Below are 25,303 nucleotides of genomic sequence, written 5' to 3' on the forward strand. Positions count from 1 at the left end.
CCGGTATTACTTCACTAATCACTCCCTATCATTCCCCATTATGATACAGTTTTCCCCCAGCACGGTCCCAGTTGCTCTCAGTTCCTCCTACTATCGTCTGCTGTGTTCCCAGTTCTCCCAGTTGCCCCTAGTATAGTCCTAGTGTCTCCCAGTATAATGCCAGTCTCTCCCAGCAGGGCCCCAGTCCCTCACACACACCCCGAGTTACCCCCAGCAGATTCCCAGTGGCTTCCAGTGTGGTCCCAGTCACCACTTGCATGGTCTCAGACACTCCCAGTATATCCCAGTTGCCCTTGTAGGCATTGCCAGACACTGCCAGTTCCCTCAGCAAGGTTCAGTTGCTCCCAGTTTTATCCCAGTCACTGCCAGTACCCCCCAGTTTTCACCAGTATGAATCCTGTCATTCCCAGTGTCTCCCAGTGTATCCCCTGTTGATCCTCACCATGGGTCTGGTAGCTCTCAGTAACCCACAGGCAGGGTCCAGTCACACCCAGTAAAATCCCAGTATGATGCCAGTCGCCTCACGTGTAATCCCAGTGTCTCCCTGTCAATGCCAGCATGAACCCAGTAGCCTCCAGTAGGATCCCCATGACTTCCAGTCTCCCAGTATATCACTGTCTCTCCTAGAATGTTCCCAGTCATTCCCAGTTTGTGTCGTTGTGATTCCCATCATTCACAGCCACTCCCAGTCAATCGCAGTGTGAGTCCAGTCAGTCTCAGTGTGATCCCAGTCTCACCCAGCATTGGCCCAGCTGCTCCCACTATGATGCCAGTTGCTGCCAGAATAGTTCCAGTTGTTCCCAGTTTTTCCCAGTATGTTCCCAGTTGTCCCTAGAATAGTCCCAGTCCCTCTCAGCATGGTCCCAGTCACTCCCAGTTGCCCCTACCATGGTCCCAGCTGTTCCCAGTGTGGTTCCATTCCCCCCAGTATGATTTCAGACACTCCCAGTATATTCCGGTTATCCCAGTCAGGTTCTGGTTACCTCAGAATGACCCCAGTCTTTCCCAGTTACTCCCAGTTGCCTCCAGCATGATCCCAGTTTCTGGCAGTTGCCCAAAGTGTGGTCCCATTTGCTCCCAGTATTTTTCCAGTTGCCCCAGTTGTGGTCTTGTTCCCCTCAGCATGGTTCCAGTGCCTTCCAGTTCATGCCAGTTGCTCCCAAGGTGTCCACATTTTCCTCCCAGTAACTCCCAATAACCCCCAGTCAGGAGCCAATCACACCTGCTGTAATCCCAGTGCCTCCCAAGATGATCCCAGTTGCACCCAGTCACCTCCAGTTTGGTTCCAGTCACCCCAGTAACTTCCAGATATTCCCAGTATGATTCCAGTCATGCCCAGAGTGACTCCATGTCACTCCCAGTGTGGGCCCAGTTGCACCTTGTCACTTCCAGTATACTTCCAGTCATGGAAGTACACTTCCAGCACCTTTCCAGTCATTCCCAGTCTGAGTCCAGTAGGATCCCAGTCACTCTCAGACACTCCCAGTACTATTCCGGTCACTCCCAGTATGATCCCAGCCAGTTCCAATAGGATCCCAGCAGGACCCCAGCATGGGCACAGCTGCTCCCATCATCATCCAGCCTGATTCCAGTTGCTCCCATTTACCCCCAGTGTGGTTTCAGTCTCTCCCAGTGTATCCCAGTTGCTCCCAGCATGTTCCCAGTTCCTTCCAGTTTTCCTCAATTGCTTCCAGCTTGATCCCAGATGCTCACAACCACTCTCAGTCACCCTCAGTGCAACCTCTGTGTCCCCAAATAAGATCCAGTATGATCCCAGTCTCCCCCAGCAGGACCCAGCCTCTCCCACTGTGATTCCAGTAGGATCCCAGTTACCCCCAGCATGGTTCCAGTTGCTCCCTCTTCTTCCCAGTGTGGTCCCAGTTGCACCCAGTTGCTCCTAGTATTGTCCAAGTAACTTCCCATATAATCACAGTTCTACCAAGCGTGGTCCCAGTCATGTCCAGCTGCCCCCAGTGCAGACCCAGTCACTCCCACTTGCTCACAGTTCTCCCCAGCGTGGTCCCAGCTGTTCCCAGTGTGGTTTCAGTCCCCCATATGGTCACAGACACTGCCAGTATATCCCATTTGCCCTCGGTATGCTTGTTGTCATTCCCAGTCACTCCCAGTTGCCCGTGTAATGTTCCAGTTACGAAGTAAAGCCCAGTTCCTTCCAGTGATGCCACTGCTGGGATCCCCCACCCCTCTCTGCATTCCCCCCGCCCAGTTATCCAAGCTCCCGAGAGGAGCCCCAAGGGCTGGAAGTGCCCAGCCAGGGTCCCCAGCAAGGCCCAGTGTGGATGTGCAGCGCCCAGTTTTCCCAGTTTCCCTCTCCTTTTCCCCGGGCCGGGTTCCCTCGGTCCCAGCGGGTGGGAGCAACCAAGAGCCCCGCGCTGCCCATCCCGACCTGTCCCGGCTCCATCCCCGCTCCTCCCACGGCTGCCAGGGCTTCGGGAACGGGGCACCGGGGTGTGCCTGCTCCTGGCAGAGGAGGAGGGCTGGGAGAGGAGAGATGGAGAAGGAGAGCGAGAAGGGATGGAAGCAGGAGAAGGAGGTGGGGTTAGGGAGGAGGAGGAAGAAGGGGTGGAAGAGGAGAAGCAGGAGGAAGAGGAAGAGGAGGGACAAAGGAGGATCAGGGAAAAGAGAAGAACCATGAAGTCGAGCACTCCCTGAATTTGCAGGCCCCCTCCCATGGGATGGTCACCCCCCATCCCACAGGTGACTGGGGAGGGGGAGCTGGGCCCAGATATCCTGGGTGGTCCCTGGGTTGGGTTTTTTTAGGGGGAATATCAGGAGAATGAAGAACTGCAAAGCTGAGTGGAAAATGCCCCTTGGGGGGACACTGGGAGTTGCCAGTGGCAGCTGCTGGCAGAGGCAGCCTGGAGGAGCAGAGCCCTGTGTCCCCCAGGAGCCCAAAGCGGGGACCCCAGAGAGGGGGAGCGCTGCCATTGGTGGGACCCTCAACAGCCTGGAGAGGGGCAGGGGGGACTCCTTGGACCCCCTGCACCCCAAAGCAGAGAATAAGGGGAGAAAAGACCCCAGGACCTACCTCCAAATTCCCCAGCATCCCTAAGTGGCAAGGCAGAAGAGGGGAACTTTTTCGATTCCTGGGACTCCCAGCAGCCTGGGGAGGGCAGGGACTGAGTAGACAGGGGACCCACAATACAAGCGTGACCTCCAGCAGCTGGGATGGGGGGAACCCCCAAACACCAAAGGGAAGAGAGCAGAGACAGGGAACTCCTGGGAGGCATTTTCAGGGCTGAATCTTGGTGTTTCAGAGGTTTTTATGGACTCTTGATGCCAAATGACCTCTAGAGATTGACTTGGGCAGAGGGACCTTCAAACTCAATTTGCTTATCCCTTGTATTTCCCCTGACCAGGATTTCCCATTCCCAGAACTTGGCTGGATGTAGGGGAAGGCTGTGACGAAGAGGAATGATCCCCAGCACAGCCAGGCAGGTGAGAAGGTACTCAGTGCCCCTTTTCCCCTCTCTCCTGCTCCATCTCCCAGCCCAGCCTGGCCCCCGGCTGCAGGAAAACCCTGCTGCCAACACCATCCTGCCAGGGATACACTGAAGGGATCTCCTTTCCCTTCCCTCTGGCACGGAGGCAAATCCCATCTTCTCTTTGTCCTTCCTCCCCCCGACAAGGAGCTGAGGATGGAGACCAGGGAGGACAAATCCCCAGCGGAGAACCTCATGGAAGAGGGTGTTTTTAGCAGCTGTACGGCGCAGAAATCCAATGGGGAGGAAAAGCCCCAGAGATCCCGCAGGAGGAGGGGCTCCAAGCCCATCCCAGGGTGCTCTGGGGAGGAAAGACCAAACCTGTGCCAGAACAGTGGCCGAAGCTTCAGCCAGGGCTCTGAGCTGGTGGTCACTGAGCAGCTTCATGATGGGGAGAAACCCCACAAGTGCTGGGAGTGTGGGAAGAGCTTCAGCCAGAGGTTCAGCCGGATCTGCCACCAGAGGATCCACACTGGCGAGAGGCCCTATGAGTGTCCCCAGTGTGGGAAGAGGTTTCAGACCAACTCCCATCTGCTCCAGCACCAGCGGATTCACACAGAGGAGAGGCCCTTCCGCTGCCCTGACTGCAGGAAGGGCTTCAAGCGCAACTCCACCCTCGTCACCCACCGGCGCATCCACACTGGGGAGAGGCCCTACGAGTGTGGGGAATGTGGGATGAGCTTCAGCCGGAGATCCCACCTGATTCACCACCAGAGGATCCACACCCGGGAACGGCCCTATGAGTGGGAAAAATGTGGGAAGAGCTTCAGCACCAACTCCAACTTGATCAGCCACCAGAACATCCACGCTGAGGAAAGGCCATACAAGTGTGGGGAATGTGGGAAGGGCTTCAACCAGAGGTCTCACCTGATCATCCACCAAATGATCCACACTGGGGAGAGGCCCTACGAGTGTTCTCAATGTGGGAAGAGGTTTCACACCAGCTCCAGTCTCCTCGTGCACCAGCAGATTCACAGAGAGGAGAGGCCCTTCCGCTGCCCTGACTGCAGGAAGGGCTTCAAGTACAACTCCACCCCTGTCACCCACCGGCGCATCCACACTGGGGAGAGGCCCTACAAGTGTCCCCAGTGTGGGAAGAGCTTCACCCAGAGCTCTAACTTGACCCAACACCAATGGAGGCACCATTAAGGGAAGCCCTGTGAGTGCCCTGACTGTGGGAAGAGCTTCGTGCACTGCTTTTACGCTATCCCCCATTAATGGACCCCCATTGGGCAGTGCTCTGGATCTCCACAGACACCTGGATGAACGCAGGGGCAAGAACAGCTACCAGGACTCTGATCAACATTGCAAATTAATTGGGAAGCGATGATTTTTTTTTTCATTTACTGCCAAAAAATATCTTTTCTGCTCTGTTTTTTCTTCTGATGGTATCAAACTAAGTAGGATGATCAAGGATATGTTTTTCCCACCTGAATAATTTCCATGATTTTGCTATCAAAACACCCAGAACTAGATTAAAAATAAAGAAACTAAGCAAAGAGATCTAAAGCTGAATACTTTACTGGGATTTGAGCATGAATTTGAGGTTCAGGGGAATATTCAGGAGCATTTAGGTGTTCTGGGAGCATCCAAGCCAAGAGACATGGCCATGATCTTGTAGTTGTTGCAGCAGAACGTGTCCACCTGAGCCCATCTGTTCTCCAGGAATTCTGGTTGTCTGTTAGTTAATACAGTTTGGTTTAATGGTTACTAGAATATTTCTCTGTTAGGACCTTAGAATTCTTTGGAAAGGACAGGGACCTTACAGGGGCCGGTTCTGGGATTGGCATGTAGTTTTGACCACTCAGAAAACGGAATGCGACTTTTAGTAATATCCTTATAAAGCTGAGACTGAGTTCGAGCCCTCTTCTCTTCCTCCCAGCTGGCTTCCAGGTAACATCATGGGCAGTCAAGGAGGGCCCGGCTTTGGCCCCGCTGCCCCAGGGCGGCCGGGCCCGGCCAGGCCTCCGAGAGCCTCTGCCCGCAGAGGAGGCAGGGCCGGCTGAGCCCTTCTCCCCCGGCTGCTGGCGGCAGGGCTGCAGTCTTCCATTGCTGCAGTCTGGCAGTGTTACAGTCTGGCAGGGCTGCAGTCTGGCGGGGCTGCAGGCTGGCAGGCTGGCAGTGTTGCAGTCTGGCAGGGCTGCAGTCTGGCAGTGCTGCAGTCTGGCAGGGCTGCAGTCTGGCAGTGTTGCAGTCTGGCAGGGCTGCAGTCTGGCAGTGCTGCAGTTTGGCAGTGTTGCAGTCTGGCAGTGTTGCAGTCTGGCAGGGCTGCAGTCTGGCAGGGCTGCAGTCTGGCAGTGTTGCAGTCTGGCAGGGCTGCAGTCTGGCAGGCTGCAGTCTGGCAGTGTTGCAGTCTGGCAGGGCTGCAGTCTGGCAGGGCTGCAGTCTGGCAGGGCTGCAGTCTGGCAGGGCTGGCCCCGTGTCTGGGGCCTCAGCAGGGATCATCGGGTCCGGTCGGTCGTGGCAGGGCCGTGCCCCGGCAGCCCTGGCCCGAGGGGAGGATGGGATCTCTCTCCCCAACCCACGCTGGGCCTTACAGAGCAGCTCTGAGCCGCTCACACCTTCAGATCCAGGGGGTGAAGAAAAGGCATCCACCAGCCTCCCCCCCACCGGCATGGCTTTGAAACCTTTGGGCTGCTGCAAGCTTTAACTCTTTCCTGACACAGATTGAGACTTTCTTAAACTCTACCCCTTCTCAGAGATGAGAGAAAAGGACAAATTGGAGACATGTAAAAAAGACAATATAGAGATCTCAAAGTCAGTAAAGGAAGAGTGACTTTTAAGTGGTAGAGATGACAAGTTGCCTTTGTTCTAGGCTGAAAATCTTCTATGGATTATGGTAACAGGCTGTAATATGCTAGAATAATCTATTAAATCACGGACAATATAAACTAGGGAGATGATCTGTGGATTTGAGCAAAGGCATCTGTGATGAGCTGAGTGAATATTGAATTAGCAGCTGTGATTTTTGTGACCCCATAAGAGGTTGAACAGGGAGAGATGAGAAGAAGCCCTCAGCCAGTGAAGAACTGACATCTCTGTTCCCTGAGTTGAATAAGGTCCTTTGCTTTTTTTTTTTTTTTTTTGAAACAGCTCATTTTTAGAAGGTACCACCCCAGTGTGTGAATCTACAGCCATATGTAGTCATGGGAAAGGCTACATGATGTGGGAAGCTGCACAACTGCAGAATCTTCTGGGCAGGATGCTTTTGTGTGAGTTGGAAGGCACAAGCAGACTGTTTCTCTTGGGGAAAGTTACCAAACAACAGGAGTGACTTCTCTCTCTCAAAGACTGAAGGAAAGACTGTTTTATAAGTGGTGCTGACCTAGAGTTCTGAGTTTTGCCTCTTTACATGGTTGGTAGAAAATGAACAGTTTGTAGTGGGAGAAAGGATTGGGTTTAGAAATTAATTTGTGGGTTTTTTTCTTTCCTGATTTTCTTCTCTTAGTGTATGTTAATAAAATCTATTGGTTTTTACTTCTAAGTTGAGCCTGCTTTTGCCTTTTTCTCCCAAAATCCTATCTCCCAGTAAGCAAACAAATTTGGCAAATGTAAAACCAGCATATAAATGGTGCTGTGACTCAGATAAGCAAACCTAAACCATAACACCAGAGAAACTCTATAAACAAGTCAGAATGACAAACCATGTTCCCTCACTCTCCACTCATCACTTTCCCTCACAGAGCTTGCTCTCTTCTCCCTGGGGGCAGCAGAAATGCAGAGGGTTTCTAACATCCAAGAATACCAGGAGAGATATGTGTGAGCTTATAAAGAGAACTGCAGAATTCTGGAACACAAAAGGGTGTCTGTGTGTTCAAGGGGACGGTGTAGAGGAAATGGCTTTGATTTTGGATACAGCTATCTCCTCTAAATCTTCACTATCCTATTCTCTATGGCAGTATCCAATGCCCAGAGACAGCAAATGTGCAACAGCAGTTCCATCAGCCACTTCCTCCTGCTGGCATTGGCAGACACGCGGCAGCTGCAGCTCCTGCACTTCTGCCTCTTCCTGGGCATCTGCCCATTCCTGGGCTGCCCTTCTGGGCCACGGCCTCGTCATCAGCGCCGTAGCCTGCGGCCACCACCTGCACAGCCCCCTGTTCTTCTTCCTGCTCAACCTGGCCCTCAGCGACCTGGGCTCCATCCTCACCACTGTCCCCAAAGCCATGCACAATTCCCTCTGGGACACCAGGACCATCTCCTATGCAGGATGTGCTGCCCAAGTATTTTTTTAGTTTTCTGCGCTATAACAGAGTATTTCCTGCTGACCATCATGTGCTATGACCACTATGTGCCATCTGCAAACCCCTGCACTATGGGACCCTCCTGGGCAGCAGAGCTTGTGCCCACATGGCAGCAGCTGCCTGGGCCAGTGCCTTTCTCTATTCACTGCTGCACACAGCCAATACATTTTCCCTGCCCCTGTGCCATGGCAATGCCCTGGGCCAGTTCTTCTGTGAAATCCCACACATCCTCAAGCTCTCCTGCTCCAAGTCTTACCTAAGGGAACTCTGTCTTATTGCTGTTAATGCTTGTTTATTATTTGGCTCTTTTGTGTTCATTGTTTTCTCCTATGTGCAGATCTTCAGGGCAGTGCTGAGGATCCCCTCTGAGCAGGGACAGCACAAAGCCTTTTCCACCTGCCTCCCTCACCTGGCTGTGGTCTCCCTGCTTGTGAGCACTGCAGTGTTTATTCATCTGAAGCCCTCCTCCATGGCCTCCCCATTCCTGGATCTGTCAGTGTCCGTTCTGTACTCTGTGGTACCTCCAGCCCTGAACCCCCTCATCTACAGCCTGAGGAACCAGGAGCTCAAGGCTGCAGTGTGGAGTCTGTTGACTGGATGGTTTTCGGGAACATTAAACTGCTGGCAATTTCTGCCAATCACTTGTAATAGACGTCTTCTTTGATGCTTCTTGTTGTTTTGGTTGTGGGGTTTTTTTCCAGTGTTTTATATTTTAATCTTGTTCTCAAAAAGTGTCACTCTCTGTGCCATTTCCCATTTTGTTTCTCTCCACCTCCTCTGTGGCCACAGACTGTGTCAATGAGGGGCTGCACTCTTGGTGGCTTTAAAGGAACTCAAGGATCTCCCAGCCAAGTTTCCTGCAGAGCTGCCCCTTTTGTTCCCTTCTCTGCAGCTGCAGCAGCAATGTTTGTGTGCAGAGCTGGGGGCAGATCAGTGCTGGCACAGCAGCAGTGCCCAGGAGCAGCAGCCCTTGGTGTTGGCAGTGCTGCTCCCGTGGCCCTGCCCCGCTGCCCTCCTGGCCCTGGTGTTGCTGTAGGGCCGGAGTGCTCTCGGCGCCGGGCACAGGGCTGGGGGTGGCAGTGCCGGGGCTGCAGCAGGGACAGGCCATGGGCTCCGCTGGGGCAGCTCTGATGCCTCAGGGCAGGGCCTGGGGGCTCCAGGCTCCTTGCCCAGGCTCTCTCCAGAACACGCCCAGGCCAATGCTCTGCACAGAAAAGCCCCGTGAGCAGCCCCAGAGTGGCCGTGGGCAGGCTGGGGGCAAACAGCAGAGCTGGGGCTCTGCAAGGTCCCTGGGGGAGACGGGAAGGAGCAGCAGAGCAGGGGCTGATCCATCCCCACTGTGCTGGACACCCCAAGGCAGCGTCCCAGAGTGTCCTCATGCACCTGCCAACAACATCCCCCCTCTGCAGCCCTGGCCTCTCTCCCAGCTCACACAGGGGCCGCATCCTTGCAGGCACAGACACGGCAGCACTGGCTCAGGAGCCCCTGTTTGCAGTGCCCAGAGCAGGCCTGAGCACCCCCATGGTGTTGGTGTGGGGAGATGAACCTGAGGGAGCACAAATGCCATCAGCCCCTGGGGCCAGGAAGGGCTGGGGGACAGGACGGAAACCACTCAGCTTTGTCGTGCCCTCCGAAGTCAGCCAGAAAGTTTGTTCCCATCAACTGTGAGTTTCCTGTGACATTGCAGATGTTGTTGCTCAGAGCCAGGACTGCCTGGCAGCCACCCCCAAACTACCCTGAGCATTTCCATTGCTTCACCTTGGCTTTCTTTACTCTTCCCTTGTCCAGATTTCTTCCTGTTGCCCATCCCTGTTTTCTCCCCTGCAAACAGCCAATCCCTGCTTGTCCTTTCCCCTCTGCCCCCACTCCCCATTTCAGTTTCTAAATTGGCACCATGGGAACGTCCCTTGGGGAGCAGGATCACCCTCCAAGTGCTTCAGGAATTGTCTACAGGCTCCTGCAGGGCCTGGCACTGCTCCCTTGCCAGAGGCACCACAGGCCAGGGGGGCACATCTGGGCTGCCGTGTCTGGCTCTGGGGCTCCCTGTTCTGGGCCATGAGGAGAAGCTGCAGACACTGCAAGACTGACAGGATGGGCTTTGGGGCTATGAGGAGAAGCTGAGGGACCTGGGCTGCTGCACCTTCTGAAGAGGAGGCCCAGGCGTCATCCTGCAACTGCTGCAAGGGTGGTTTCAGAGAATCACAGAATCAGCAAGGTTGGAAAAGACCTTGGGCATCGTCAAGTCCAACCCATGCCCTGACACCACCTTGTCTCCCCTCAGCCTCCTCTTCTCCAGGAGAAACAACCCCAGCTCCCTCAGCCCCTCCTCACAGGACTTGTGTTCCAGACCCCTCACCAGCCTTGTTTCCCTTCTCTGGACATGCTTCGGCCCCTCCATGTGCTTCCTAACTTGGGGGGCCCAGAACTGGACACAGCACTTGAGGTGCTGCCCAGCCAGTGCTGAGCACAGGGGAAGAATCACTGCCCTGCTCCTGCTGGCCACACTGCTCCTGACCCATAGGAGTGCCAAGGGTTGGATGAGGGAAATTGTGGGGAGGGCCTGGGGACAAAGTCTGATGGATTGTCAGCCATGAAAGGTCTTGATTTTCATATCTATTCAGACTGCATCAGAAGGTGCTGGGGGTCAATATCAATTGCATATTGCTGATATCAATCTATAAACAGGAAAAGGAAAACTTCACAGGACAAAACAGTTCTCTCTGCATTGTTTTCAATATATTATATTCACTTTGAATACACTTCTGAAATCTAATTAACCATAGAATAACTGAAAAATTAAATTATTCTCAGGGACATGATTTGTTCAACTTTTTTGAACAAATGTTTCTGAGCTTTCTTCACTGATTTCCTGTACGGAAGAGCTCAAGAAAGAAGAGTCCTTTGCAGTAGTAAAATTCATCAGCAACCTGCAAGGGGCTGAGGATCCATCCTCATCAGAGCAGGAATGAACAGCAATGGGCACAGTTTTTTGTCTGCTCCAGCTTTGGGATGGGCCCTGGGCCTGGAGCAGGAGCAGCTCCGCAGGGCCCCAAGGCCGGGGCTGTTGTGCTGGCCTGGGCAGATGGGATGGCAGCAGGGGCTGCAGAGCTCTCAGGACCTCAGGGACAGGGGAGCAGGGCACACAGGGAGCCTCCTCTTCCCTTGGCCCAGCACCTTCCCCATGGCTGGGGCTGAGCCCTCTCTGAGCTGCAGCTGCTGCTGTGCCCTTGCGAGGGGCTGAGGCCGTGGGGCCCCTGCCCAGAGCCGCCTGCCCTGAGCAGAGCTGTGGGGCCAGAGCCGGCTGGGCCGTGCTGGGGAGAGGCCCTTGGTGCTGCGCAGAGCTCAGGGCAGCTGGCACAGCTTGCAGGGAGCTGGGCTGGGCTCAGACAGCCTGGCACAGAAACCATCAGTGTCCATCTCAGCCTGTGGGAGCGTGCAGGGGCAGGACTCAGCCCAGGCCTTGTGGGGCAGGGCCGGCGCCTGTGGAAGGCGTTGAAAACAGGCAAGTGCCCCACAGAGGAGGCTGCCCTGTGCCCTTGGTGTCATGGACAGAGCAGGGAGGGGGCCCAGGACATTTGTCACCCATGCCAGCCTCTGTCCCCAGGCGCTGGCAGCCCCGGCTGCTCAGCCCAGGTTTGCGGGGCAGTTTGGCTGTGGCCCAGCTCCATCCTCCTGTGGGGCTCAGGGCCTGTTGCCGGCCATGGCCAGCCCTGCCCGGCCTCTCTGCTGGCCCAGAGCCCGGCACAGCCTGTGAAAGGAGGTGATCAATAGTTCACTCATGTAAGCATGAGTTAACTATTAGGAGTCACCAAATATTAATCACGTGCCTAAGAAGCAGGATGCACATTTGCCTTGCCTAGACAAGAGAAACAAAACCTATTGTCAGCAGGATTCCTGAATTTTCAGGGGGAGCTCAGCTGTCCTCTGGCTCACGGCAGGGGCAGACAAGAACCACCTGCACCAAATTCAGGTGTTTGCTGCTTGATTGAGTCGTCCTTGTGAGAGGTGTGGGCTTTGAGTCCCCGAGGGTGCATTGAAAGACCCGAGAAGACTGGGGTCTCCCAGATTTAGTCCTGGGTAAAAGCAACGATACCCTTAAGGAATAATAGGGTTGGAGCCCCCACGGGTTGGGGTGGAGTCCCCACTGCTGGGTTTAGAATCCCCCAGGGCTGGGGTGGGTGTTAGACTGGAAAGAGCAGGGATAAATAACTTGACAAATTATGAAGGAGCAGACAGTGCTTGAGTAGGAGGACAGTGGCTGAGGATAAGAAGAGAATTACCAGGATCATCTCTTGTTGTGTGGAAAAAAGGATGTTGTTTCCCAGAGCTGGGAAATTCAGGAAGAAAATGGGGAGGAAAGGTGGAGAAAGTTTAAAGTTAGGCTTGCGTGGAAGAGAAAAGAGAAAGGAGGGAGAGAAGTAGCCAGGAGTGACAATGGGATCATGGACAGATAGAAGTCCAGAGGATAATGGAGATGGATTGTTAATTTTTTATCCTTAAACCCTAAATTATATTCCTAAGGAGGGAAAATTGTCAAAAAGATCTGTGATTATTCAAGCGGTGAGTGGATAGGATGAGTGAGTGCACTTTAGTAGAGGTGAAGGGTAGGTTTGAAATGCACAAATTCCACTTTGTTCCCAATTTTGAGCGTAATTTTGTTCCTAATTTTGAGCGTAATTTACTGGGGAGGGATTTGATGGCTAAAGTGGGAATGCAAATTAATAACGGTGAGAAATGACACAGAAAATATGAAGAGAATTTACCTCACCCTCAGGAATTTGGTTGTTGCATTTAGGATTAAAATTAGATTTTGAATTAAAATTTGAATTACATTTGGTTTTTTGGGGAGAGTAGGAAAAGGTAGCTGAAAAGGCTTTTTTTCTGTGAAGCTGCCTAATTTCCTTGCTAGAAAAGGGGGCTTGGAGTGTCTGAAAAGAAGGCGCAGTTGGTAAAGAAAAAGGTGAAATAGTTGGGAAAATGTCTGGGACAGGTTTTGACTGGAGAGTTACATGTGTGCATCAATCAAGAAAGAATACAAGGAATTTGACATGTACCATTACCTCAGACCAAAAAAAGAAAGATTGACAGCAGTTTTTGGAGTTGGTAAAGTATTGCAGAGCACGGACTGAGGATTTTTCTGTTTTACACCTTTATATGACTTTTTAACCCAAGACAGTCTTAATCTGTCAAGATGATTTTTTGCCTTTTCATTTACATACCTTTCATGTATCCTTAGTAGTCCTAGCATGAATACTTGTAATTCCTTAAATCTGCAAATTTAGCACAGCCCTGGTGTTCTGTTAGGCCAGGAGACCTGTTGGAAATAACTGTGTAGTTCTTAGCTTTTGCTGTTCTGTGTTGGCTTTTGCAAATTATTTTGATGTAGTACAGTTTGTCATCTCTTTTTAACTGATTTTGATATAGTATAATTTGTCATCCCTTTTTGGTACTACTCTAATCCCTGTGGACATTGCATATTTCAGTGTGATAAATGTATTATAGTTTAGGGTTTTGCTAAATATTGAAATAGAGTACATTGTAAAACAATAAATATATATTATAAAAATGATAAACATAACCATAAATATAACCATAACTATAAATGATATTGTTTAATAGAAAATAATAACATTAAAATATTAAAATATGCTGTGTGTTGTTAACTTTTGCACAAGTGACTGTGGTTGTGAAATAATGACTGATGACTTTATTTCTTTAACTGACTGACAATAGAGAAATCGCTGATGTTGATTGAAAGAAAAACCTTGCCTAAAATGTCTGGATGATTAGATAACATTGAAAAAAAAACCTCTGACAAATAACACCAAAAGAGACAAGAGGAATCCACCACCGACCCTTTGGCCATCAATAACTGTCAAACCAGACCAGGCAGCCTCGAGAGGAAATAAAATACAAAAGTCTCAAAATCACATCTGCGCTGTGACACGTGCTTTAGGAAGATGAGGTCAGGGGTCAAACTAAGCTAAAGAATTCCACGAAAATGTGCACTCAAAGACATGTTTAAATGTGTATAATCTTCATGAATATGCATTTGATCAATTGTCTCGTGTTGCAATGCAAGATGTAACCAAAAGTTTGTATTCTCTTACCATCTGTTTAAACCAGGTGGGGCAGTGTTCTTTATCTCTTCCATGACCCATGCCTCACAACTCCAAGGGGAGGTATGTTCTGCTAATGGGCCAGTTGATAAAACCAGGTGGGGCAGTGCTCTTTATCTCTTCTATGACCCATCCTCCCTCCAGGCAGATATCTTCTATTAATGGGCCAATGAGTCTCATTGCATGACTGATAATATTACATCATCCCATTGTGAGATGCTCCACCCAGAGGGAGGAGCCAAACATTCCTACCTGGATATAATCTGGCATTGAAAACACCAGAAGGAGCCTGTCCCCACTGGATTCCCAGAGGAAGACCAGACCCATCTACACCACTACTGGACCTTCAGAGGAAAACTACACCCTTCTACAGGAGTGTTGCTTCAGGAAAACCACATCTGTCACTCCAGGAGGACTGCAGGTACAACTTGATTGGAGCACCACCAAGACACGGACTCCCCGGATGTCAGGTTGTATTCTGACTCTGCCAGAGTTTGGTTTTGGTTTTTTTTATGCTTCAACTTTAGTTATGTATTAATTTTATACTTTAGTCTGCGAGGAAGAGAAAGATGCCCTGGGAGAGCCAGACAGGTCAGGAAGAAGTCAGTGCCCCTCTCCCTCTCTCTCCTGCTCCAACTCCCAGCCCAGCACGGCCCCCGGCTGCAGGACAATGCCGTCCTGCCAGGGATGAGCTGAGGGGTTCTGCTTCCCCTTCCCTCTGGCACAGAGGCAAATCCCATCCTCTCCTTGTCCTTCCTTCCTTCCCCAGCCAAGGAGCTGAACATGGAGACTGGGAAGGACAAATCCACGCAGCAGAACCTCATGGAAGAGACTATTTTGAGCAGCTCTGCAGTGCAGGAATCCAATGGGGAGGAAAATCTCCAGAGATCCCACAGGAGGAGGGGCTCCAAACTCATCCCAGGGTGCTCTGAGGAGGAAAGACCAAACCTGTGCCAGGAAGGTGGACACAGCTTCAGCTGGGGCTCTGAGTTTGTGGTCCATGAGCAGCATGGATGGGGAGAAGCCTCACAAGTGCTTGGAGTGTGGGAAGAGCTTCAGCCAGAGGTCCAACCTGATCAAGCACCAGAGGATCCACACCGGGGAGAGGCCCTAGGAGTGTCCCCAGTGTGGGAAGAGGTTTCAGACCAGCTCCAATCTCCTCAGGCACCAGAGGATTCACACAGAGGAGAGGCCCTTCCGCTGCCCTGACTGCAGGAAGGGTTTCAAGCAAAACTCCCAGCTCGTCACCCACCGGCTCATCGACACTGGGGAGAGGCCCCACGAGTGTCCCCAGTGTGGGAAGAGCTTCACCCAGAGCTCTGCCTTGACCCAACACCAACGGAGGCACCATTAAGGGAAGCCCTGTGAGTGCCCCGACTGTGGCAAGAGCTTTCTGTGTGTCTCCAACCTCATTCCCCATCAGAGTACCCACACCGGGAAGGACCCTGGGGACCCACATTCACTGTGATCCCCGCTGGGAGGCCACCTGTCCCTTTCCCTGCCCCTGGCAATGATGTGAGGTGGGATGGAAGACCGTCAGAGTCTGGTCATGGCCCTGTCATTGTATTCAGTCCAAACTCAGGTCATTGCCAAGGCCAGGAAAGGGACTCTCTCTCTCTCTCTCTCTCTCCCAAGGAGAAGGGTGTCCTTTCCAGGCAGGTGGAAATGCATGGCCAGGAAGAGCCAGTCAGTTGTAGTAGGAGTTGTTGTAGTTTACCATGTACACCGTTTGTATTATGCCTTCTGTTATTAATATTGTTTCTGTTCCTATTTGTTGCTTATCTTGTTGCTGTTCTCAATAAATTTTTCTTATCCCAGCTTGGGATCTTTGCCTTTTGTACTTTCGGTGGGAGGCTGGAGGTCAGCGAGGGCCGGCACGGTTTTAGCAGGAGCAGGAAATTGGGGAATCCCATTCCTAAAGCCCGGCCCGTGGAAACCGAGCATCACAGCTGGGGCCAGCCCTGGCTACCCTGGCAACAGCCTTGGGAGTGGGTCCCTGGCTGGGGGCTGTGGAACCTCTTCCCTCTGGGGCCCAGGGACAGGACTGCAGGGAACGGCTGGAGCTGAGCCGGGGCAGGTTTCGGTTGAATCTGAGGGAAAGGTTTTTCCCCCAGAGGCTGCTGGGGCACTGAACAGGCTCCCAGGGAAGGGTCACAGCTCCAGGGCTCTCTCAGCTCCAGCAGCGTTTGGACACCGCTGCCAGGGCCAGGCCGGGATTGTTGGGGTGTCCTGTGCAGGGCCAGCAGTTGCACTCCAGGATCCTGATGGCTCCCTCCCAACTCAGCCAGTTCTGTGCTTCTGGGATCCCATGGCCCTGGAAATGGGACTGCAAATGGTTGCCATGGCAAGGGACTCTGGCTCCAGGCCTGAGCTGGGATGGTCAAGAGCCCTGGGGTCAGAGGCAGTCCCAGCAATGCCCTAGGGACATCCCAGGGCACCTTGGGCTGCAAAGGCACCCATCTGTCACAGGCACTCACGGGGGCTCCACGGTGACATCCCAGGAGTGCCCAGGCTGCCAAAGAGCCGGGATGTCCCAGACACTCACAGGGCTTCCTGTCGTGGGCAGAGTGGGAAAAGCTTCAGGCAAAAGCTTCACTTCTTCATGGGAGAAACTCCTGCTGAGTCATGAGCGGGAGAAATGACACCCAGCAGCCACCATGGACCCTCGAATTCCTCCAGGACACCTAGACGTTAAAAATTCCATCTCAGAAAGGAGACTGGGATCAGCCAGATCCAGTCCTAGCCCCAGACTTTGTCAAAGGTTTATGTGTAAAAGACCGGACTGGTGGAATTGAACCAAAATGCAAGTTGTCCCACAGGATTAATGATGGAACACCAGATACATTTCTATAAATACAGCTATGATTGATTCTGATCAGGATTAGACAGAAAGATTCATTTACACCACAGAGCAAATTTTAAAAAGTTATTTACTCCACAGTATAGGAGCTATAACAATTATTAGAATATAGCACTCTAGGAAGCAATTTTGAAGTAAACAGGACCTTGCTGGAGTTGTTGGAGCCCATTCCAGGCAGAGCCTCCCGCTCCAGCAGGAACTGCCTTTCCTGTGCCAGGACCAGGACAGATCCTGCTGCAGGAAAAGCCCCAGGCCAGCCCCAACACAGGGAAGGGCTCAGGCACAAGTGCGGAGTGCCGTGCTGGGAGCTGTGCCAGGGAGAGCCTGAGGCACCAAAGGCACCTTGGCAGCAGCAGCTGCTTCCAGGCCATGGCCAGAAGCCTCCCTTGGCAGCCCGGCCTGGTGGCCACCACTGCACAGCTGCTGCTTCAGGGCTCATTTCTGCCTGGGCTCTGCCCCAGCCCACACAGTGTCACCTCAGCCCTGACTCTGGCACAGCCGCTGTGCCTGAGCCCTGCAAAGCCCAAAGGTCACCTCTGCCCCCTGGCTCTGGCAGCCCCTGGGGCGGGGGGGAAAGGCCAGAGAAGGGGCTGGCTTTGGCTGCTGGATGTGGGCTCCAGCAGAGACAAGGAGGAGTCAAGGGAGTGGATGGAGTCCAGTGAACAGCCCCTCCTCCCCATGCAATCCTGGAATGGTTATAAATCCTGGAATGTGTCATAAATGATCAGCCAACTTCATAAAACAAAAGAATATATTAAAAATTGACCAAAAAACCCCCCAACAAACCCCTCGATAAAGCCACTAGCAAAATACAGTTCCAATCCTGCGATCAGCACCAGGTGAACCACAGATCCGGCCCCTATGGCAGCGAATTTCCCCTGGTTCACAATTTCGGTCAGTGCAGGGTCTACTTTTATACAACTTTTCTGGTTTGCACAATCTATTACTTCATCCGTCTTTGTTCCTCTGGTTCTTGATGCATATTCACTGGGTTCCTTTTCTGGTCACTGGTCTGGTGAATAGTTTTTTCCAGGGAGGAACAGGCCTTTGTCTGGGCGTCTGGGAGTCTGGTATTCAGATGTACATCCTTGATGAGGTAGAAGAGATTGATATCAGGTGTTGATCACCTGGCCAACGATCCCTGATGGCTGTGCTTATCTCAGACAGCCCCATCTCCCATGGGTGCCACCCTCCTTTGTCTCGAGAGTGGGCGACTCTCGAATTGCTGGCAAAGGCAGTCCTTCCAGGAATGTTTCATTCCTTAAACCTAAAAATATGGTTTTATACAGCATATCATGATAAACACGAATTAATTCCAGGACATTTATCACAGATGGGAAGAGCTCTGCAGTGCTCATCTCATCCAAATCCCTGCCATTAGCAGGGACATCTTTCACCAGATCAGGTTGTTCAGAGCCCTGTCCCAGCTAGACTGGAATGTTTCTAGGGATAGGGCATTGACCACCTCCCTGGGAACCTGTCCTGCTGGATCACCAACCTCATCATCAAAAATCTCTTCCTTATCTCTCCTTATCTGAACCTCTCTTCCTTTAGTTTAAAACCACCACCCTCTGTCCTATTGGGACAGGCCCTACTAAAACCTTTCTCCACCATTGCATTCCCAATGAGCCGGGTTTCCATGGCAATTGCCAGGACAGGTGACCCAGGTGTGGTGTCCCAGGGAGGGCTGCCATGGGAACAGTGGCCAGCACTGCCCCTTTCTGTCTGGCTGAGCTGCCTTTGGCCCTGGCAGTGGCGTTTGCTGCTGGTTGCGCGGCGCCTGAGCAGCCAGCGCGGCACAGGGCAGGTGGCCATGGCACAGCCCCCAGCAAGGGATCCCCTCTGGCTCTGGCCACTGACAGCAGCCCTGAGCAAGGGGCCCAGGCACTGGGCTCAGGGCAGTGTCCATGGCCACAGCCCCTCACTCCTGGCCCAGGCCAGGCCTGCAGTGCCCTTCCCCACAACCTGTCTGCACAGAAGCACTCCCAGGCCTCTCTGCATTTCCCTTTCCCTCACTCTGGGGACACTCACACACCTCCCAACAACCCAGCTGCAGCTCAGAGCTGCAAGGAGTTCAAAGTTTGTCTGTCCTTCAGGAGTTGGTCTAATTCTGCCTTCAGCCAACTGTGAATTTGTGTTTATTGTACAACTTCCTGTGTGTCTAAAACATTCTTTGGTTGGTTGTTTCTTGGGGAAGGGGAACCTCCTTGTTGGCACCTTGGGTTTAGCACACCCATTTGAGGAGATTGTCTGAAATTTAGGAGTTTTAGATTGCTAAAAAAGGAAGAAAACCCCTCTTTGCCTGAGTGCAGCCAGTTCTCCAAGTAAAGCAGGTCCCAGGTGAGAGAGGAGAGACGGGATGGGCTTGTGGAATGTGGAGCAAGGTTGTCCATACTGGGTCAGACCTCAAGGCACAGCTTCACTGAGCAGGCCAGACCTCCTTAGGAGAGTCCCTGTGTTAATTTCAGCCACTTAATGCCGCAATCACTTCTTCTCTAAACAAAACAAATACACCCTTGAAAATAGGAATGTGGGTTTATTTGAAGCTCTTTGAAAGATTTCTCCATTACTCCAGGAAAAAAGACTTCCTAAAGAACTGCACTAGAGCAGAGGGAAATCAAGGCACAGCCATGGTTTGTCAGGAGTTGCTTGATCCTCATGAGCCCCGTGGTGCATTTGGTGCTGAGCCCTGGAACCTCAGGGCCTGAGAGGAGATTGCACAAGCCTTTCCAGGAGTCAAAGTCGGAATAAAAACCCAAAGTGCCTGGAAGCATTAATGGGTCCCACTGAGGTCCATGTCCAAAACAGGCTCCTCATGGAGTCCTTGGAGGAGAGAATTGGAGACCAGGATTGCACAAAAGCCTCTCAGAGACTCAGTGTGGGAAAGAAAATACAAAGTACCTTAAACACCTTGAGTATCTCAAAGCATTAATGAGCCCCACTGAGTGTCAATGCAAAGCTCTAAATTGACTCATTAAAGCAGATAATTGGAGGCCAAGATTGCACAAACCTCTAAGAGACTCAGTGGCACAATAAGTACTTCAATTAACCTGACTACCTTGAAGGATTAATGAGCCTGAGTATTGTCACTGGCTAAGAATCTCAAGGAACTAATTAAAGCAGATAATTGGAGGCAAATTATCACCCACAGCATCCAGACTCTGTCAAAAAGTAGTTCCTAATGAACTTTGAGTACCCTGAAGTACCAATGAGCCGGAGTATTTTTACTGACTAAGAATCCCAGGGGACTAGTTAAAGCAGATAACTGGAGGGTGTGTTTGCCAAACCTCCCCTAGAGTCAGTTTTAAAAGGGAAACACAAAGTGCCTTAAAATAACTCAAGTGCCTTGAAGCATTATTGAGCCCCACTGAGTGTCATTACTGACAAAGCCTCTCAAGGGACTAATTAAAGCAGATAATCGGAGGCCATGATTGCAGAGACCTCTCAGAGACTCCAAGGCAAAAGCCAAACCCAAGAAGAAGAACCTTTGAAGAACCTGCAGTCCCTGGGAGCATTAAGGAGCCCCCCGGGGCCATTCCTGACCAAGGCTCCCCAGGGACTCCTTCCAGCAGATCCTTGAGGCCACTGGGATGGGAGGGGGATGCTGAGGGCAGGACAAGGGGCTGACAGTGCCCAGCCTTGCTGGGGCTGTGCCAGGAGGCCCCAGGGCCTCAGGACAAGGTGTCTGCTCACAGCCCTTGGTGGCACAGAGGCTGCTGTGCCCCAGGACACCAGGACTTGGCTTCTCCTGGGCACTGCCAGCCTTGCCAGGGCCCTTGGCCATGTCCGGCACAGCTTGTCCTGCGCTGTCCCCCAGCTGCCGCTGTGTCCCTGCAGGCTGCACACTCCCATCTCTCTGCCCCCCTGGCTCTGCCCTGACATTGCCAGCCCTGCCCTGACCTCTGCCCAGGGCGTCTCTGCAACCCCCACAACCAATGGGCTGGGGGTGGGAAAGTGTTCCTGAGGGCACAGGGAGGGGACAGCTGGGCTGGACTGACCCCAGGGATGTCCCATTCCTTGTGAGGTCATGATCAGCAATAAACTGAGGGAAAAGAAGGGGGATGGGGGTGGTGGTGAGGGCTGCGGATGTCTTTTACTGAGACATTTTTCATACCAAGTACAAAGTGCATGAACTCGCTCCTTTCCTGCCAGGAGCTGGCTGGACATTGTCTGCTGATGGGAAGGAGAGAATTGATCTCATTTGTTATTTCTGTGCTTCCACATGTGGCCTTTGCCTTTTGAGGCCCTTACTGTGGAGGGTGGTCACAGCACGGACACGCAGCAGGGCAATGACCAAACTGCCACAGCAGCCCAGCCTTGCACCCACAGAAGGGCTCTGCGAAGGGGAGTGTGGAGCTGGGAGGAGCAGATGTGGAAAGAGCCAGGGCCATTGTCCCTGGCTGTGCTGGCTCTGCTGGGAGCCTCTTTCTTTCACATCTGCAAAAAATCATTATTTTATTCAGATACACAAGGAACAAAGCTTTTGAAAGTCATTGAGATACTGAAAAATGGCAGATATTCATGTGGAAATACTGTGAGTAATGATATTTGTTTGCGGAAAACATACAGTAAGAATATATTAGGAAAATGCAACAATGAAAAAAAAGGACAAAAAGACTGAGACTGAAAAAAGTTACATTCAGAAGGTTCTGCAGAAGAAAAGAGGCAGTTTATGGCTTCTGAAATCCAGTCAGCAGTTTCCTCATGGACTCCAGGAGTTCCTAATTCCTCAGACTGGAGATGAGGGGCTTCAGTGCTGGAGGCACCACTGAGTTCAGAACTGAGAGGGCCAGATCCAGGGATGGGGAAGAGATGGAGGGGGGTTCAGGTGGGCAAATAAACCACTGCTGACAAACAAGGACACCACAGCCAAGTGAAGGTGGCACATGGAAAAGGCTTTGTGTCCCAGGAGGCCCCACTTTGCCCAAGCAGAGCCTTGCATCCGTGAGATTCCATGTTGTCACAGTGGTCTGCTGAGTTCCATGGGGCTGTGCTGTGTCACAGTGGACACTGAGTTCCATGTGCCCTGGCACTGTCCAAGTGGCCCCTGGCTTCCATGAGGCCCCGCTGTGTTTGCAGCTGACACTTGGCTCCCCAAGATGTCATTGTGTCACAGTGGTCTCCTGGGTGCCAGGAGGCCCCGCTGCATTGATGCCTTACAGAACCTAGAAATAAAGTAACACCCTTTGGAGACAATATTATAGAGGAGGTAATAGAAAGGCTGATCTTTATTGGAGGCCTCCAAAAAGCAGATATGGGAAATGTCCACAAAACAGCCATCACCACCCACCCCCCAGGGAGAATACAGTTTTACAAATTTAGCAGATTAGCATATTTGACAAAAATCACCGGTTAGGAGAACAGCTGCAGAGGCATGACAAAGTTTCTTGAAAAGAGTCATTCTACCCCTGACTGGACACTTGAGGCACAATAAGAAAGCAAAGAAAAAATACAACCAAACAAAATCCCGGCCATCAAACTAGAAACAAACCCAGAACTGTCCCTTTGTGTGTGTGACAAGAGGACAGTGAGGGCAAGGATAAAAGGAACACGGCCTAAAAACTGAACAGAGCTCAAACTTAACAGGACTTAACTTCTATCTTAACCTTCACTTACACCTTAAAGTTCACAATTTAACAGAAGAACAGCACTTGACAGTATTTCTCCGAACTTAGAACCTATGTCTTAGCCATTTACAGAAGAATAGTATTTACCTTGCCTTATATTTTATCTTAAACCTGGAATTATGATAAGGCACTTCACCAAGCACTGACTCAGAAAACCCTAAACCCTACCACTCCAAGTTATCCAGACTTTGAGAACAGGAAGTCAGGAGAAGAGAGAGAGATCCACAGTCAGGACTGTTGATCCAGCACCATCTCAGCTGCTGGGAGTTCCGGGGCCATGGGATGTGTCAATGTCACAGCCGTGTCACAGCCTCACCTGCTCTGGTCCCTCTCACAGGTGGCGTTTTTGTGATGCCAGGGCTTTGGCAGCCACTTTGGGGCTGGAGCAGAGGCTGCAGTGGCTGGGGCAGGAGCAGTGAGCGCCCCACTTACGCAGAACTTGCCCTGGCCCCCCAAACACACCCTGGAGATGTCTGGGGCCATTCATCATTTCTCTGCTCTCCAGCACCAAAGCAACGGACTCTGGCTGCAGCTCTGAGCTGGTGCCCAAGGCACCCACCCCTGGCAATGGGGCTGCATGGAGCTGCTCTCAGGAAACCCCCCAAGAGCTGGGGAGTGCCCCAAAACCACCTCAGAAACGTGGGATGCACCAAAATTCTTACAAGAATGCAGAATACCCAAAAACTCACTCAGAAACGGGTTACTCCTTTCTTCATCATCCCCAACCTTATGCTGTCTCATTCCAGACTTCACCACACCCTCCCAATCCCCACCACAACACATCCCACCCCTGCTGGACATCAAGACCCCCTTCTCAAGCCTGGTTTCCCCCATCCCACCCCTCCCAAACCCCATCCCATCCATCCTGCTCCACCCAATGCCCATCTCACCCCTCCAGATTTGCAGCACACTTCACCCTAACTCCTTCCAACCCCATTCCACCCTGAGGGCCTGTGGAATCAAGTACTTTTGGGCTGAGACTGAGTAGTATTCAGTGGCAGTGAGTGGTTTTGAGCTGAGAGATCAATCCTGACGCAGTGCCAGAGCCGGCTGGCCCTTCCATGGCACCACGCCGGGAGTGGGACACTCCCCAGAAGCAGGATGACCTAAGGAGCGGCTTGGAGATGATGCTCTACGGCACTTGGGCTGTTACCAGGCACACGGTGGAGACAAGGACGAGAGGGAGAGCTCCGGGCTGGGTTCCAAAGGGTTTTATTCCAGTGGAGGGCCCAGGAACTGAAGACAGGGGCAGCTGTGTGCCAGCTCGTTTAAAACGGGGGAGGTTTCAGGGGAGGGTTCAAATCTTTAGCCAAGGGTAAGAGAGTAGGGGAGGAGTGAACGGTGGGGTTTACATTTGACAAACCAAGAGGGAAAACAAGGGGAGGAGCGTGGGTCACCTGAGCCCATGAGGCTTTGAGGGTCAGGGGATTGACAGGGAACAGTCTGGAAGGAAGGGGCAGGTGGGGGAAGGATTGACAACTGGCTAGGTGGGGACAAACTAGGAGAAAACCAACAACCCAGGGAAGTAACAGAACAAACCAAAAGAACAAAACACACCACAACACAATCCCCCATGTCTTTTGGAGTGCCAAGAAATGGAGACAACTACAACAAACACCTTAAACCCCCCATACCCTCCCAAGTATCTCCCTGATTCCCAGATTCCCCCAAAAGACTAAAAAGTGATGCTTTAGATGCCTGTGATGAATTGGTTGATTTTACCTGAATTTGGGTTGTTTTAAAGGGATGAAAATGAATCAAAAGATTGTTAGGGACCACCAAACAAAAGGACCACCAGCCCAGTGTCTCCCCAGTGCAGAAAACCGGGAATGTGGAACACCAGGGCTCTGCCTAATTAGGGCCCTCAATGGGGGATGGAGTTGGAGCAGTGCAGGAAACTCTTCCCACAGTCAAGGCATTCCCAAGGTCCTCACTTACCGGTGCCCCCGTTGGTGTCGGGTCAAATTAGAGGTGTGGCTGAAGCTCTTCCCACACTGGGGACACTCATAAGGCCTCTCCCCAGTGTGGATGCGCTGGTGGACTACCAAGCTGGAGTTTTGCTTGAAGCCCTTCCCACAGTCGGGGCAGCGGAAGGGCCTCTCCTCTGTGTGAATCCGCTGGTGCATGAGGAGATTGGAGCTGGTGTGAAATCTCTTCCCACACTCAGAACACTGATAGGGCCTCTCCCCAGTGTGGATCATTTGGTGGATGATCAGGTGGGACCTCTGGTTGAAGCCCTTCCCACATTCCCCACACTTGTATGGCCTTTCCTCAGCGTGGATGTTCTGGTGGCTGATCAAGTTGGAGCTCTGGCTGAAGCTCTTCCCACATTTCTCACACTCGTAGGGCCTCTCCCCAGTGTGGATGCGCCGGTGGGTGATGAGGGTGGAATTCCACTTGAAGCCCTCCCGGCAGTCGGGGCAGCGGAAGGGCCTCTCCTCTGAATGAATCCGCTGGTGCCTGAGGAGATAGGAGCTGGTCTGAAACCCCTTCCCGCACTGGGGACACTCCTAGGGCCTCTCCCCAGTGTGGATCCGCTGGTGGCTAATCAGGTGAGATCTCTGGCTGAAGCCCTTCCCACACTCCAAGCACTTGTGGGGCTTCTCCCCATCATGAACCTGCCCATGGACCACCAGCTCAGAGCCCTGGCTGAAGCTCTGGCCACCTTCCTGGCTCAGGGTGGATCTTTCCTCCTCAGAGCACCCTGGGATGGGTTTGGAGCCCCTCCTCCTCTGGGATCTCCGGGGCTTTTCCTCCCCCTTGAAAACCGTAGAGTTGCTCAAAATGGCCTCTTCTACGAGGTTCTGCTGTGGGCATTTGTCCTCCCTGGTCTCCATCCTCAACTCCTTGTCTGGGGGAGGAAGGACAAGGAGAGGATGGGATTTGTCTCCGTGCCACAGGGAAGGGGAAGGAGATCCCCTCAGTTCATCCCCAGCAGGATGGCGTTGGCAGC

At 52.3% G+C, this 25,303-nt stretch overlaps 2 pseudogenes; both read left to right on the forward strand.

Moving 5' to 3' along the window:
- The window catches only part of LOC136303662 (uncharacterized), a 301,387-nt pseudogene that overhangs the window by 188,544 nt on the left and 87,540 nt on the right, over positions 1 to 25,303 (forward strand).
- On the forward strand, positions 7,423 to 11,729 carry LOC136303630 (olfactory receptor 14A16-like; annotated as a pseudogene).

The sequence above is a fragment of the Chamaea fasciata genome, unplaced genomic scaffold (genome assembly GCF_029207755.1).
Source record: "Chamaea fasciata isolate MVZ Bird 193981 ecotype frontalis unplaced genomic scaffold, bChaFas1.0.hap1 SCAF_40, whole genome shotgun sequence".
In the NCBI taxonomy this organism is placed as follows: Eukaryota; Metazoa; Chordata; class Aves; order Passeriformes; family Sylviidae; genus Chamaea; species Chamaea fasciata.